The following is a 16,519-nucleotide window of genomic DNA, read 5'->3' as shown; positions in this document are numbered from 1 at the left end:
TTGGTTTTATGGAATCATGAGGTGGGGGGTAATGCTTCAAGAGAGGGTTCAACAGTTATAAATGCACCTGAGAGGACAAGAAATATGACGAGAGAAACATACCCATTGGGCTTAGGTAATGGAAGGTTATTGGTGCCCAGCAAAAGCCCTTTCAGTGCAGTTGATGGGGCAAGAAGGCAGGATGCAGTTAGCTGATGTCAAGAAGTCTAATAGCAAAGGAAAGAGAAAATGTAACTGAAGAGAGATGGGCTGGAGAGTAATGTTTTTGCCTGCCTGTCTTTCTCTCTCTCTCAAGATGAGATTTGAGCGTGCTGATTGAAAGATTATACAACACAGAGATGTGTTGAAGATATAAGGGATGAGTTTTCCCTTCAATCCTAACTTCACTTTCATTTTCAAACGACCCAGAGGAGATGGATATCCACAGATGCTGAAGAAATTCAGTCAGTGTTTTTAAATCGCTAGTGGGCAAATCTACGCTGATGCCGACTTTTGAGACAGCACAGTGGGTCTTGGGCCAAGGACACTTCCTCCACCCAGGGCACTTGAGTTCATTTTACTCCCAGTCATTTGCGGGCAAATGATCTAATTCGAAGCTTATTCATTAAACATAGCTCAAATCAGTCTCCGTCTGCAGCTCTGTATGTTTTAAAAATTGTATTTCCCCTTAAATATTTGGTGAATACTGGAGAAACACAATGGACTATTTTTAGTAGACCAAAAAAAAAAAAAATTACAAGTTTGTCAAAGAAATCGGAATTTTTAATTCAGAATATTAAAAGAAATTCTTGTAAATATTTTAAATTGGACTTCTGAGTATCTTTGATGTATGCCCTAATATTAGATTTATGTTTGGAGACAAGGAGCAATTTTCTTCCAAGAGAAGATTCCTGGGACTCAGGAATTGAGGGTATCAGAAACATCCTTTAATGGCACAAAATAGAAATGAGTAGGTTTTTTCCTGGCACCGTGCGATTCCGAACCCTTCTTTGAGGTTTACAGCTTTTGTCTGTTAATTGGATGTCTAAGAAGCACACCAAGTTCTGAAAGTTAGAATGTGAGATTATTCGTCTCCGCGCCCCATGCCTCATTAAAGCGCTTCTCGTCACCATCCCATACCACTTACCTAAGCTACCCATATAGAAGGCATCCACAAGGCAGTCCACGTAATAAAATATAAAAATAAAAAAAAATTAAGACCTCAAAACTATAAATACAGGCTACCAGTTCCCACAGGTTGCCAGCCTTAGAAACGACAATACAGGCCGCCCAGCTAAATTCGAATTTCAGATAAACAATGAATAATTTTTTAGTGTAAATGTTTCGTATGTCCCAAACATTGCACGGGCCACACTTGACCAAAATAATTATTCCTTGTTATTGGATATTCCCAAGTAACGGGGCGCTCCGTATTTCCCCAGGCAACCGCACGGAACCCACTCCCCGCACCCCAGGACCGGCGGGCTGGGCCGCGCCCCCTGATTGGCCGAGGCGCGCCCGCCGCCCCGCCGGCCGCAGGCGTCACGCAGCCCCGGCAGCTCCGGCCTCGCCGCCGCCGCCGCCGCCGCCACCGCCACCGCCGCCTCCTCCTCCTCGGCAGTCCCGGTCGGCGCAAGTGCGGCGCGCGGGTGGGGGTGGGGGGGGGCGCGGCGGAGCGCGAGACTGGCGTCTGGCCGCCGCAGGCCGGGCGGGATTAAGTTTCTCGGTCGCGCGTGAGTTTCTGTGCGCGTTTATCCCGGAGCTCCCCGCCGGGCCGTTACTTCAGCAGAGAAGAGGGCGAGCGCGAGCGAGGCGAGGCACCCGAGTCCCCGGCGACCCCGGCTCCCCAGCCCTCCTCCCTCTCCGCGTCCCCGCCCGCGGCGGCCGCCGCTAGCCGGGTAAGCGGCGCCGGGGCCCGGGCCCGGAGGCCGGAGCGCGCCCCCGCGCTCTGCGCGCGCGCGCCGGCCGGGAAGGTGCGCGGGCGTCGGGGGCTCCGCGCGCGGGGCGGGCGGCGGGCGGGGTGCACTCGCCCCACCCCACGCGGCCGGGCCGTACCGGGAAACCGCGGCTCCTCCGGCTCTTTAAAAGGATGGGGTCTGGAAGTTTCCTTCGCTGTTTGCATGGCCCCCGAGCGCTAGTCCCAGTCCTTTCAGCCCTCCCACCCCCCTCTTTGCCCTCGCTTACTCTAAACGGTTTAAAAGTTTTTTTTCGTTTTCTTCGCCTGGAGGGGCCCGAGGATGGTGCCAGAAAGGGGAACGGCGGGCCTGGCGCGCGAGCCAGTGCTCGGGGGCGCGGGAGCCTGTTGCTCGCCGCTGGTGTGGCCCCGGTCCAGGCCGGACGTCCCCTCTAGCGTTATGCTGTGCCAGGCGGGTAGCGGGTGGGGAGAAAGGCCCCCCAGACTGGCGTCTCCAGCCTAGTCGTCGGGACCCCAGAGCTCCGTTAATTGGTACCCGCCCCAACCCCCTGCGGATCGTGTCCCCTTTCATCCCCCCCCCCACCCATGGTGGGATCAGTTTGCTCTCGCCACCCTCTTCCTCTACCCCGTGTCTTTGGGGCCCCTTTGTCTGCGATTCTTAGCCGGATATTTCTCGGGAAGCGCGGTTCGGGAGATGCTTTGTGTTTTGGAAGTTGTGTGTGTGTGTGTCGGGGGTGGTGATGGTGTACATTTTTGCTTGCGTTCCTTGCGGAGGCCCAAAGGCCAGGCTATTCTTTCCTGCAGATCACATGGGAATTCAGGCTGGGACTGCCTAACGTAGGAGGGGCCAGGCGACAGAGGGGGGACTGGGGGGTGGGCGCCGCTGCGCAGTGGCTGGGGGCGAGTCGGGGGCGGCTGGACGTCTCCATCCAAGCGGGCGGGGCTTGCAGAGCTTGTTCAGCTTGCGAAGAACCCGGGCGTGGGCGCTACATGCCTTGTGTGGGGAGGGTGCCGGTGGCGGCTAGGGTTTCTTTGGTAGCATCAGATAAGAGGACCATGACTTCAGCCTAGAAAGAATACTCTCCATATTCCTTACATGTCCAGAGGGGAAGAATCTGGAAAGTGTCTAGATGCTGTCATCCAGCTTTGGTGCACAGCCGTGGTGTAAATATACCTTTTGTGTTTCCCTAGACATCGCTCATTTAGGTTACCTTTTATGGAGGGGGGGGGCATTATCTTAAAAACTTATGAGATTATGGTTTGGGGCTTGGGAGTTTTTATATGTTGAATGTGGGTATAGGTGACTACAATGAACCTTTTTAGAGGGTCGAGTCAGCTAAATTTGTATAATACATGCTTTAGCGCCTGGTACATGTAAAAAACCGACAAACTTCCAAGTTCTTAGGTTTGAACTTCTAATTCAATGCAAAACTCTGGATGGGTGCACCTGTGCCCTTGCCTGAAAGAGGGGCTGAGAGGGTTAGAGAGTGGTGAGGATAGTCTTGTCAAGGATCCTCAAATTTCCAGCTAGCTAATAAGCTAGTTTGCAAATTGGCAGGTCTATCTGGATTGGGCTCTATCTCTGCCCTGAGTTCATAATAGGGTCTTTTAAAGCTGAGGTCTCTAAACTTAAGGGCCATAGGCCACGATGGCCAGCAGCAGCCTGTTTTTACCCATAAAGTGTAGGAGTTAGAAATCGTTTGTACGTTTTTAAATGGTTGAAAATTAAAATCAAAAGAATAATATGTCATGTGAAAATTATGTGAAAACCAAATCTTAATGTGCATAAGTAAAGTTTTATTGGCACACAGCCTCACTCATTCCAATCGTGTATGGTGATTTTTTACTGTCTGTGGCTGTTTTCAAAGCAGCAGTGGGAGACTTGAGTAGTTGCATAGTTGAGACATAGATGTATAACCTTCAGAGTATGAAATATTTACTCTTTTCTTTACAGAAAAAAGTGTCAACGCAGAGCACCTTTAAAAGTATTGCTTAAATGCTCCCTCTTGCGATGGGTACATAATCTCATTGCCTTTTATGCTCTGTTTCTGGTATCCCTTGAACTGTCTGACTTTTCCTCAATAGTCAGATTAAGTTAATGTGTTGGATTTTTTTCATTTCCAAGTTTCACTCTCAAAAAGATTTCTTAACCTTTCAGTATTGCTCTGGGTCAGAATATAGAATACAGTCAGTGGGTTTTCTGATTGGCAAAAATTGTGTGCGTAGTTACTTTAATATAGATAGGCAAATATCAGGGTGTTCTGCAGTTAGTCCAAGTGACATCTTACTGCCCTGCTACCTGAGCAGGTTGAAATTATAGTTTTGTGTTTTTAGGTAGAGACCAGCAGAGGTTGGGGGGCATCATAGATTCCTTTTTGTAGGGAAGTTACCACTTGAGACAAAGCCAGTTTCTTGGGGAGGCTTGACTCTTCCCTCCTCCTTCCTAAACATTTGCTGAAACAAAAAATGATGAAGTTTATTCTCAGTATTACTAAGAGATTGATCATATGCGTACATGCCTCTAACATGTGTTCCTTTTCTTCTTCTTCTTCTTCTTTTTTTTTTTTTTTTTTTGGCTCCCATTGGTCTTTCTTCTTTCCATTTCCCATGTCTCGTTTCTGGTTTTCTTTCTCGCTTTACCATACTTCTTCCTTTTTTTGCCTGAGTGCCTGAGCCTGTTGCTTTTGACTTAGGCAGGGAAAGATGTCAGTTGCAGTTTTTAGTGTGCTCCAAATTCCTGTTACATAGACATTGCCCTGTTTGACCGTTAAAGACTTCTTTGCATTTCAGATACCTTTGAAATGCACAGATATCATGAAGGAGTGGAGGCTGTCCCTAGAGTTTACTGTCTCACTGCAAGGTGGGAGTACTCAGAGAGATGTGTGGAAATCCTTGAAATGTAAGTTTGCATTGATTCAGGCTTTTACCCATTAGCTGCTGGCGTGTGGAGGCTCTGCCTTACAAATGAAGAAGTGGACCCATTGTCTAGAGTTAAGATTAAGGGATTTAGAAGCTGGCATTCAGCAGTGAATTGTACAGAAGATAACTAACTGCCCTGAGTTAAAGGCAGATTATTTTGTTCAGATTACATTCCAAGTCTGAGATCATAACCTGACTCTCTTAGGTTGAGTTGCAGGTTGGTTCCACGTTGTACATTTATAATATGTACAAAGTACTTGGTGAATTTCATAAAATATCTTGAAGCAAAGTTGATGTGTTGGACTGGAAATGTCCCCATACATGCTTGAGCAAACAACACATCTGCCAGAGAGAGATCCTATACTTCAAAATGAAGAGGCAGAAAACTTCCCATAGAATTCTTAGTGGGACATATGACTGATGATATATTTTATCATCATTGTATTTCCCAAACAGCTGTATGTGCTTTTAAAGTACATTTGGCCTAAAGTAGGAATTCATTTGGTACTGTTACATTGTTATGTACATTATCAACCCCTTATTTATAACAAGAAAGGTGTTATTTTCTCTTGTAAATTAGGGTTAGTATGGTAAAGTTGATGTACTGTGGTTAAATAATTATAGTGGGGTTCTGTGTGGGCGAATAAGGAGATGAAGAACTACTTCTACTTAAATAATCCATTGCCTTCCTGTGAAATATTTTCTGGGAAGATCAGAGGTAGTTATTTGTTCAGTAGATAATAATAGATGGACTAGGACGCATGTTGCATTGGGTTAAGCACTGAGGAGAACGTCAAATAAGATACTGCTCTAGAAGCTTACTGTCTTGGTCGAAAAAGTAGTCACACAAAGAAAGGAAAGAATAAGAAAAGTTTTACACATGTCAACATAGGATTGCTTCCTGGCAGTTTGTAGATGGCCATCTTCTCCCTGTGTTTCCCAGTCATACTGGATGAGGGGAGCCCCAATGATGTCATTTAATTTTACCTCTTTAAAGACCCTGTCTCCAAATACAAGGACATTCTGAGGTATGGGAGGTTAGGACTTCAACACGTGAATTTTGGGGCAGTGGGAAGGACACAGTTCAGCACATAACAAACTTCTTAAAGAGACCTTAGGCTATAAACTGGTGGTGACCTTGAAGAATGGACTGGTTTAGGGTAAGGAGGGAGGACATGTAGGAGGCTGTTGTGTGAGTCTAAGTGTTATTGTGGTAATTTGATGTTTGGGAAGAAAGAGAAACTGCTATTTGAGGAAGCCAGAGGCCACTTGTTTTCTTTTTCTGGTTTTCACTGAGAAACTGGCCTTTGTTTTTTATGGACAGAGCATTCATTACATTAGTTCCTTCTTATTGATGTGTAATTTGTAATTGATGTGACAAACCACATGTATTGAAAGTGTTGAATTTTGGCCCCTGTGTAACTATCCCCATAATCAAGATAGTGAACATATTCGTCACCCTCAAAAGTTTCCTCATGGCCCTTTATAAAACTTCCCTGTCCCCCCTACCTACCCATGTCCTATAACCAGTGATCTTTGTGTCAGTACAGAGTCGTTTGCATTCTCTAGAGTTTTAAATAAATGCAGTCATACAAGATATTCTCTCATTTTATGTGACTTCTTTTGCTTTGTGTTTTGGGATTCATCCATGTTGCCTCTCTTCATAGTTCAATACTGTTTATTGCTGAGTACTAGTTCATCTTACTGAATGGATATACCATTCAGAGGTTTTTTTAAAGAAATAGTTTCGGGTTGCCTGGGTGGCTCTGTCAGTTCAGGGTCTGACTCTTGATTTCTGCTCAGGTCAAGATTTCAGGGTTTCTTTGGGCTTCACGCTGACAGTGGGGGGCCTGCTTAGGATCCATTCTCTCCCTTGCTCTCTGCCCCTCCCCTGCTCGGGTGCTTAAGCTTTTGCTCTCTCTCCAAATAAATAAACTTAAAAAAAATAGTTTAGAATTCTCCTGCACTTTATTCATTGTGTTGTATTTGTTGTTGGTTTTGACTTTGTTTTGTTAGACTTTTGTATTTGACACTATTACTGACTCTTAAATTCATGCCTCTTTTGGATAAACTTAAAATTTAAATGCCCTTATATAAGATTACTTGAGATTTCAAAATATGTAAATTACATATTTTGTAAAAAAAACTAACAATTGTAAAATAGAGATTTAAAATTTTTCTAGTCTTTAAAGATATCAAGTAAAAAAAAAAAGGTCACGTGAGTGTTGAGGCTTTCCACAAGCCTATGTATCCTACTTTGTGAAGTCAGTTTCAGTATTGAGCTCAAAACTTTAAGACTGCTTGCCTAATTCTCCTGACTTATTTGCATATGTTTTTGTAGTTTTATAGTTTTTGATGAATTTATTTGTGATTTCTTGGGATAGATTTATGTGACAATCATATAGTAAATTTGCTAAGTTGTAATTTGGTGCCTAAATTATCTAAGTAATTGCCATTCAGTACATGTTACAACTAACATTGTCAAAGGTACCAAGAATTGGAGAGAGGATGATCGTTATATTGTGAAAACATGTTGTTCTTGTTGGCATCACTCGGATTTTGGGGGCCGCTTTTAACATTTATATGTTTGTCTCTTAATTTTAGTCACTTAATTGAAATTAAGTGGCAAAAGCTAAGCAAAACAAAACTCAAACAACATTTAAGGCAGATGTGTTCTCTGGGTTATTACCAAAGTAAAAGTTGGTTTATAATCTTAATGTTAACAGTCTTTTGAGTACAATAGTAAAAGACTGTTAATGAATGTAGTTAAATTGTGGTTGAGTTAATTAAGAAGCAAATAGTCATGTTTATTGAAAGAAAATAAGACCTCTTAAAATGTTTTCAGAGAGAAAATACCAGTTGTCAGGATGGCCCTACTGAGTCCTGTGGAATTATATGTGGTAACTAAATAGTGTAGCCTATTAACAGTTTTCTGTCAATTAGTAATTAGGGGATTGAATTGGTCCATGCTTATTTATCTTACATGGCTAAGTTTCATGTTTGGATAGGTTCATATGAATTTGGATTTCTTTGTATAAATTTCCCTAATCTGAAATACCTGTAATCTTGCCAGCAAGATGTAAATTGTCATCTCTTTTGCTGACTTGCCTCAGTGTATTCTCAGCAGTGTAGACTACCACTGACAGGCTTATCTGCTGATTTAGACCATGACATCTCTTTGCTGTCAGAGCAATACAAGGTTCTCTCCAGTCATTCTTTAGTTCCAATTATGTAATACATTGCTTTTATTATTATGAACAAATTTTGTTTTCCTCTTGACTGTATACATATTCAATTAACAAATGATCTGAAGGTGAGTTTGTTTTGGTTTGGAGGTGAATAAGAGAGGATTATAGCTGATTTTATATTTTTTAAATATATTCTTTTCTGTATATGTAGACTTTATTTCATTTTTGAAGAAATAAAGATTTTACTAGGATTTTTATTTATTTGAGAGAGAATGGGCGTGAGTGAGCGAGGGGCAGAGAGAGAGAGGGAGGAAGGGAGGGGGAGAGAGAGAGAGAGAGAGAGGAAGAGAGAGAATCTCACGCAGGCTCCACACTGTCAGCACGGAGCCTGAAGTGGGTCTCAAGCTCACCCGATGTGGGGATCAACCTCACCAACCATGAGATCATGACCTGAGCCAAAGTGGAACACTTAACCAACTGAGCCACCTGGGTGCCCCAGTTCTGCTAGGATTTTTAATTTACCTCACAGATGATTGTTTGATGTCTAAGATATTTTGATTTGGGGCACCTGGCTGGCTCAATGGTAGAGCATGCAACTCTTGATCTTAGGGTTGTGAGTTTGAGTCCCACGTTGGGTGTGGAGTTTGCTTAAAAAAAATACTTTGATCTCACCCTGTTTTTAATTTGATCTTATTAAGGTTATCTTCCGTAAGTAATTTGTTTTCACATTGGTCTAGGAACCAAAGTGAGGTCAAATAAGCTTTATTTTATATCAGTATCACAAATAACCTTGCCTAGTGTGTTAGTCATAGTGGGTGCTTTATGCATATGGTACTTAGAGTGATAGAGCATGAAGGGCCGGCCTGCCTGCCTGCCTGCCTCCCTCTCTCCCTTCCTTCCTTCCTTCCTCCCTTCCTCCTTGAACATCCTCGTTCACTTTCTTGTTGAAGGGTCTTTATTTCTAATTGATTTTTACCACTAAAATAATTCTTATATATTGAGTTATATTTTAAAATGTTCATGTTCCCCAGGGTTCCAACTTTAGTTCTCTCTCCTTGTTAATCCCTACCTACTTCTTGACTAATGTCTTTTATATTCAGCGACACCCAGAGGCTAGTGATCACCTACTCTTAGGTCTTCCAAGTTCTTTTCTCCATAGATGCACATGTGTAGTTGATTCATTCTTTCAACAAATATTTAGTTAGTGCCTAATCCGAGCCCACCACTGTTTGTGGTTCTGGGGATATAGCCCTGAGAAAAGAAGGGACCACCACTACCACGAAAACAACAGCAACAACAAAAAATCCTGCCCTCATAGAGCTTAAATTCTAATGTTTCCTATTTTCTAGAAACATTTCAAACTGGTTATGTTCACAGGAGTGTATTTCCACCCCTTCCTCTAAAAAATAGAAGACGATTCTCTTTCCGCTGTTTAAGCTAACAATGTCCCAATATTTCTTGGTTTCCCAAATTAGAAACATTGCGAGTCAGCTTCCATTGCTGTTACTTACTCAGTCTGCCTGCCCCCAGAACACATCTAGTGGTCATTGAATTTTTTTGTTTCCCTCTAATGAATGTGTCTGTATTTCCTTGTTTTTCTGGTCTTTGCCTTAATCTTGGCCTATATTATTTTTCTATTGGTCTGTTTTAACAGCCTAACGTGATTATGCTATCATTATTTCTTTGTCTTTTTCATAAGTTACTTACCCTATTACCAAAATTGTTTTTCCAGGAAATGAATTTTAGTTGCCCCACCACACCCCTAGTCCTGGGTATCTATTATATGCACTGCCTCACCTGCAGGGCAAGGGCCCAAGGAGGCTTGAAACATCGCTTTCCTGGCTCCTGTCTAGTTTGGGAGCCCTGTACTATAGAACTCCTGTCATTTAAATTCTCTGGTTTCTTTGTGGTTTCTTTCTTAGCAAGACATGCCCTTCCCTCTTCATGCCCTTGCCTCTTCTAGGCAGAACTCCTAGGTTGTGCCTTCTTTGGGACAGTTCACATGTCACATCTCCAAATTCTTTCTAATGCATGCTGAGAGCATTGGATTCCAGTGTACTCTCACAGAATTTAGCATATCCCATTGCAGCGTAGTTATTTAACTATTTTCCACTAAATTGAGAGCTCAGAAGTTACGTATCTGTCCATCTGATAGAGGCAGATACAGATTGTGGGGCTTACAATTTGTAGACTTTGGGAGGCCCTCTTGAATAAAAACGTAACAAAATTATGAATACAAAATAAGATGTGAGAGTGCCTATTTATTTGAGAATGGAAGGATCCTGTACAAATATTTCATGCTAACTCTGTTTAGGGGAACATAAGTGTGTGGCTAAAACTTGGTGAAATAATGCTGTGTGTATGTGTGTGTGTGTGTGTATATCCACACACACACACACACACACACACACGGATAGATTTTTTTGCTTTGATTTTCTTGTTTTTTTTAAAATGTTTACTTATTTATTTTGAGAGAGAGAGTGCACATGCACACAAGCAGGGGAGGACAGAGGGAGAGAGAGAGAATCCCAAGCAGTCTCCATGCTATCAGCACAGAGCTGATGCGGAACTTGAACCTACGAACTGTGAGAAAATAACCTAAGCCCAAATCAGAAGTTAGACATTTAACCGACTGAGCCACCCAGGTGCCCTTTTGCTAATTTTCTTAAAATTAGGACAATATCAGTTAACCATACTGATGCTAATAATAATGCGTAATGCTCGTACGGCACTTTTCATTTTCTCCATACTTTCACACACTTTATCTTACGGGATATTGACAAGCTAGTTACAAGGAAAGTGACTCAGACTTAATGATTGTTACTGTGTATGATTACTTGGTTGGTGACAGAAAATAGAGTTGAAGTTTTTCCTTTGATCAGATTTCACTTTGCTGGGGGAAGTGATTCAGTTCTTGTGCGTCTGGAATCTCCGTTAACACCCTGTTCCACCTCCTATTAGGCTAGTGAATGCTAAGGAATTTTCTCAGAGTTTTGTAAATTATCTTGCTGCCCCTCCATGTTTTCTATCTCTTCTCCATTTTAGCTTCCTCACCTCATTATTTTTTATTCCGTTCGTGCCCTATTTGTTTATCTCTGTCTTGCCACACATCAGACCTATTCTCTCTCCATCTGTCTTCTCTGGAAGACAACATAATACTCTTAAGTGACAGTTCTTTGTGTAAGCTGAATTTGAGTTTGCAATGGTTGGATTCATTTCTACTTCTTTGAAGTATTGTTGGGGGTGACTTGGGGGATATTCAGCAGTAAGTATGTATAGTTTTCAGCAATGGGGAAAGAAATGTCCTGAAAGCTGTGTGCTTTCTTTATTGTGCTTTGCAAATTCCAGTTCAGAAATGCTGGATTTTCATTTGTTAAAGAGTTACTGATTTAATAAACCTGATTAATCTGATAGAAAATTGGAAGTAGCAAAATGGAGAGATTAGCATCCACACATGAATAGAAAACAAAATAATAATAGTAGCTTTTGGTTTGCTTATTATTTCCAGTCACTTTGAGTGTTATTGTAAATGTCCACTTTACAACAGCAGCTCAGGATCTTACAATTAATAAAAAGGTATAGTGGTTTTGTAAGTGAGCTTTATAAAGTATTCTGGGAACTCTGAAAGTAAAGGTGCCTGGGGCTACATAATCTGAAGGTAAATAACTATTTTCTTATCTGCAGTAGTCTTATTAGAGCACAGAGCTATGAGGTGGAAAGGTCTTAGTTTTGATATCAGTCAGATATCAATCAGATCAGACTTGGGTTCATTTTAAATGACAGCTCTCTTGCTTACAAGCTTCATCAGGTTCGGGGAAACACTTTATCTTTCTGAGCCTCAATTTTCTTCTTTAAAAATGTGTGTATCTAATATGAAACTGTTGGTAGGGTTAAAGGAAATGTATGTGTGTGAAGCACATATGCTCTGTTTAAGAAGACAGGGATACAGGAAGGCTATTTCATAAATAGTTTCATTTCCTACAGTAGACATAATGTTAGTTTATTGCCAAAAATAGTCACTCATGGAGACTATTTAATTCCCTGGGAGAATTACTGTTATGGTAGATGCAATAGCAATCAATTCTTATATGCAGTTTTATTATTATTTTTTACTGAACAGCATATTTTTAAAGGCCCCAAATAACAAGTTATTGCTTTAATTTATGGATTACAACCAAGTTTACATTTTAGACATCAGTGGTGAATATATGTTTGGAAACTTTGCCTCCTGAAGGGAGTATTTGGTAGTCAATTTATACCTGAGGAATAAAGTTTTTTTTTTTTTTTTAATCAGCAAAATGACATGGAAAATTAAACACTTTGTTACTTAGGGAAGCTACTAACAGACATCCAATCAGATTGAATAAGGCTTTTAAGCCTATTATTTCTTTCTTCTTCTCTGTCCCCAAATCCTCTTGTAGCTGAATTAGATTACTTTTGATTGATAGTTTCAGATAATTGTTGATGTTTTATTACATAGACTTTTTGGTACCCCTACATAATAGTGGCTATCGAAATATGATTGCTTAGTAAAAGTCTGAGTTATGTGACTTTGAGAAAGTAATCTTTTTGACTTTCCACTTCCACATCTGTAAAATGTGGTATTAGCAGGTTATATTATGGAAAGAGTAAAAACTCAGGAAATTTTCTTATGTTTTCAGATAAGATATTCGAAATGCTACATTAGTAATTGCAAAAACATACATTGATTTCTTCTTTCAGCTGAATTTAAGGGTTCTGAATTGGTTCATGAAAAGAATAGCAAAAATGGGCTCAGAGAAAGCATAATCTTTCAGCAGCCCTTCTCAGTACACACATGGTACTTCTGTGTGCAGACCAGGAAACCAAGCCACCGGGGGATGCAGACTACTAGTCACCCCAAGCAAAGTACAGGAGAGAAGAGAAGCCACATTAAATATCCCTCCAATATGCCATTCTCTTCCCAGAGGACTTCCTATCGGAAATTTGAGCCTGCCCTTTTCTGAGTAAAGTTTATAATCTTTATCTCTGTTCATATCCAGATTCAACAGGGGGAGATCATAAGGGCCACAAACTGAATTTAGGAGGCACACTGATTGATGGGAAAGGATAAAAATATCTATAGCTTCGTGATAGCCAAGTAGGCGATATGATGATAGATTGCAGTCCTCCTAATTTTTGTAGAAAAGATTCCCAAACAGAAGAAACCATAAGGAACAACAATGGGGAAATGGCAGAAGTAGAGTTATTTGAAAAGTGATGGGAAAAAGCCCTAGAAAATGGATCTTGGCTGAAGAGCATGAACTTGAGGTAGTTGGGTGGGGAGCGAAGTTGAAACAGTAGGGTTATAATATTCTTTCCTCCCCCGCCCCTGCCTTTCTGCAGTTTAGTCTGCATTGAAAACATCTCTATACTGTCCTTTAAGGCTTTACCCTGAGGAATTGTTCAGTCACAGCTGACAAAGCTGTATATTGTTCTGCCTGGGTATCGTCATTGAGATCTCACAAACTCAATGAAAGTCCTGTCTCTGAGAGGGCAGCTGAGAAATGACAGATACTTCTGTACCTCCTCCTGCAGTTGACAAGTCCTAACAGCAGCTGTGGGCTGTGTTTCAGGGTCCCATGGGGACTCTTGGAGTATCCATGCTTTTTCTAAGCACCAAGGATACAGTTTGCTTCGGGTCCACTGGAGAATTGCCTCACTCCAGGCAGGCAAAAGGGCAGGAGGCAGGAACCTGGAGTAATTTCCCTGGAGGATTAATGTTGCCAGTTCAGGAATTGCACCTGAGAATTCTGTGGCCTGAAGTTGATCCTTCTGTGCATTTTTGGTTTCCCTCAAGAAAATTCTGTGCCTGGAGTGAGTGCTCTATGAGCAGTACCTGCCTCTGGAGTCTGATGCTGACCCGTTGTTGTTCCCCTGCAAGGGCAGCCCTTGGAGGGGTCCTCCGCTCTGGTTCTGTCCAAGAAATATGCTGGCCTGTTGCATGTTGGTCCTTAACACTGAAAATGTGGTAGCAAATCGTGGCAGACTGCCCAACAATCCGAATTCCTCTGAGTTTAACTAGGGAGTGAGAAACAGAAGGGCTGAATGGGCATTCTCAGAAGCATCTAAATCTTTTCCCTGAGTCACCATGTTTGGGGTGAGTTCACAGTTTGGGGGGAGGGCTGCTGTCCTTCTGGGGATGTACTAAGATAGGACAGTATGCATGGAAAATATGTAAAAATGGGTCCCGAGAGAGCAGGTATTGTGAAGTCCGTATTTCTCGTGTGTGTGTGTGTGTGTGTGTGTGTGTGTGTGTGTGTGAAGTTATGAGTGAGGGTGAGGAGAAAGGAAATAAATATAATACAGTAGATTACAGACAGAATTGATGTGTCTAATAAATTTAAAGAGAAAGTCCGGCCTTTCAGATGACCAGCTGAGTAATAGTAGCAGGCAGCCTGAGGCTCTAATCCCAGACACACCGCCGATTTGTTGTGGAGCCCCTCCTCGGGAGGTGAGCTTCAGCTTGTCTTGTCTCTGAGCCGGATGTTTTCTGACATTCCTTTCAACACCAGCATTGGACTCCTGCTTTGGTGCGCGTAGCAAATAGGGGAAATTAACTCAAAAGCATCACAAAATATGATTTAAGAGTGTAATTCTGGAAGTGGTTATGAATCTGGTAAATGTCTTTATAAAGTAAGCATGTGCTTTAGGGAATCTGCAGTTAAGGGTAGAATGTTCGTACTTTTTGAAGGGATAATGAACCCTTTACTGCCAGCCAACGGTCTTAAAGATAAAAGGAAATAACTTTCAAAACCAAAAGAAGTTTAATCAGCATGTTTGTTAGTGTAACTATACTGTGAAAATCTACCTGTAACAAAATATTCCAATTTCTATATTATGTGTATTTTCCTTTTCAGTAGGTTTTTTTTTCCCTGTTAGGAAATTACTGTGAAAAGGAATGAGGCGATATTATTTTCACCAAAACTTGTTTAAAGTATGTGGATTCTTGGTCAAAGTAATGATTTTGATTTATGTATGTCTGCGTAATTGTGGATTAATTTGCTGTTTCTCTCTCTTATAGTATTAGCTTAGATACGTGACTGTTTATTACATTGAATTGTCATTTGAGTATACATGAAAGATAAGTTTTCTCTTACTTGAAACAGACTTATATTTATGTGTACTCACTTGGATTCACCCATCATTTCCAAAGGTGGGGCTTTGCATCTGCACTGTATATGCCTTCCGAAGTAGAGCAGCGAAGGTCATTCATCACTTCCTGCCCTGCTGCTCTCTCTCTCACAGAGTGGGTGGCTAATCCACAGCCATTAGCTTCTGCCTTTACTAGGCTCTTAACTAGCCTTTAGTAAGGCTCTTACTAAAACAGACTGGTAAAGCTAGCATCTGAGTAGCCATCAGGAAATCAGAATAAAGACACTTGTTTTTTTAAAGACTTATTTATTTTTGGGAGAGTGAAGTGGGGGAGGGTCAGGGAGAGGGAGAGGGAGAATTCCAGGCAGGCTCTGCGCTGTCAGCACAGAGCCCGATGTGGGGCTTGAACCCACGGACTGCGAGATCATGACCTGAGACGAAGTTGGAAGCTCAACCGATTGAGCTACCCAGGTGCCTCTAAAGCCTTGTTTTTAACGATAAAAATGAAAATTCTTTACAAGATACTAATTTTTGAAGAAATCTTTTCAGAATATTTCATTTCCTTTCACGGGAGTTAATATAGCCTGCGACAATTATTTTCTGGCAGCATTTATCAATGACATTTTTTTTTCTAAGTAACTTAGTAGTTTGAGGTGAAATCTTTTTTTATTTTTCCTGAGCAAGAATGAAGGGTTTGAAAAACATTGTGAATTATAAAAAAGGAAATACTCTTCTCTCGTTCTATTTTCCAAAACTAGTTATTAACATTTTAACATAGTTACTGCCCAGGTTTTTCTAATTTTTATTATGAAAACTTTCAAATGTACATTTCACAGTGAAGTATTATTATAGAGAATCCTCACGTGTCCATCATTCAGTTTCAACAGCCTTTGGTTCATGGCCAGTCCTGTTGCTTTTGTCCTCTTTCATTTCTTAGAAGTAAATCAGACATTTCACAATTTTATTCATAAATATTTCAACCTGGGTACTTTTTACATATATACTTTAAAAATATTTTAAAAGTATAGTTTATTTAAAAAAATAGAGAAAGCTAAGGCACCCTTTGGATTTCTCTGTGATCTGAGACTACCATTTTTATCTGTCTACACCTAAAAGTAACTTATACTGTAATTGATTTTAGAATGTGCCCTTTTAATTCATTGTTGAATATAATGAAAGTCTGTATGTATACATATTTATATGTAAGCATATATTGTTATTTCATTTATGTATATGTGTGTGTGTGTGTGTGTGTATCTATATATATATATCCACATTTTTTTAATATAGGTGAACAATGCCAAATTCTTCTGCAACTCTAAATTTCATGTTTGAAATCTGGATTCCTTTTTGTTTGTTTGTTTATTTTGAAAGAGAGAGAGAGTGCAAGCTGGGGAGGGACAGA

General features: G+C 41.2%; 1 protein-coding gene across 12 annotated transcripts in view; it reads left to right on the top strand.

The window, feature by feature from the left end:
* Positions 1-1,606: 1,606 nt before the first annotated feature.
* Positions 1,607-16,519, top strand: part of MPDZ (multiple PDZ domain crumbs cell polarity complex component) — a 162,116-nt gene continuing 147,203 nt past the window's right edge. For 7 of the 12 annotated variants that reach the window (XM_053907937.1, XM_019415507.2, XM_019415500.2 and 4 more), the window contains exon 1: positions 1,608-1,877. The gene's annotated coding sequence lies outside the window, so the exon portion shown is untranslated. Of the gene's footprint in view, positions 1,878-16,519 lie in introns of all 12 variants that reach the window. The other 5 variants (XM_019415501.2, XM_019415498.2, XM_019415506.2 and 2 more) reach the window with 1 other exon arrangement.

The sequence above is a fragment of the Panthera pardus genome, unplaced genomic scaffold, assembly GCF_024362965.1.
Source record: "Panthera pardus isolate Hobbes unplaced genomic scaffold, ASM2436296v1 HiC_scaffold_20, whole genome shotgun sequence".
Classification (NCBI taxonomy): domain Eukaryota; kingdom Metazoa; phylum Chordata; class Mammalia; order Carnivora; family Felidae; genus Panthera; species Panthera pardus.
Note: the sequence above shows the minus strand (reverse complement) of the source record. Positions and strands in the feature narration are given on the sequence as shown.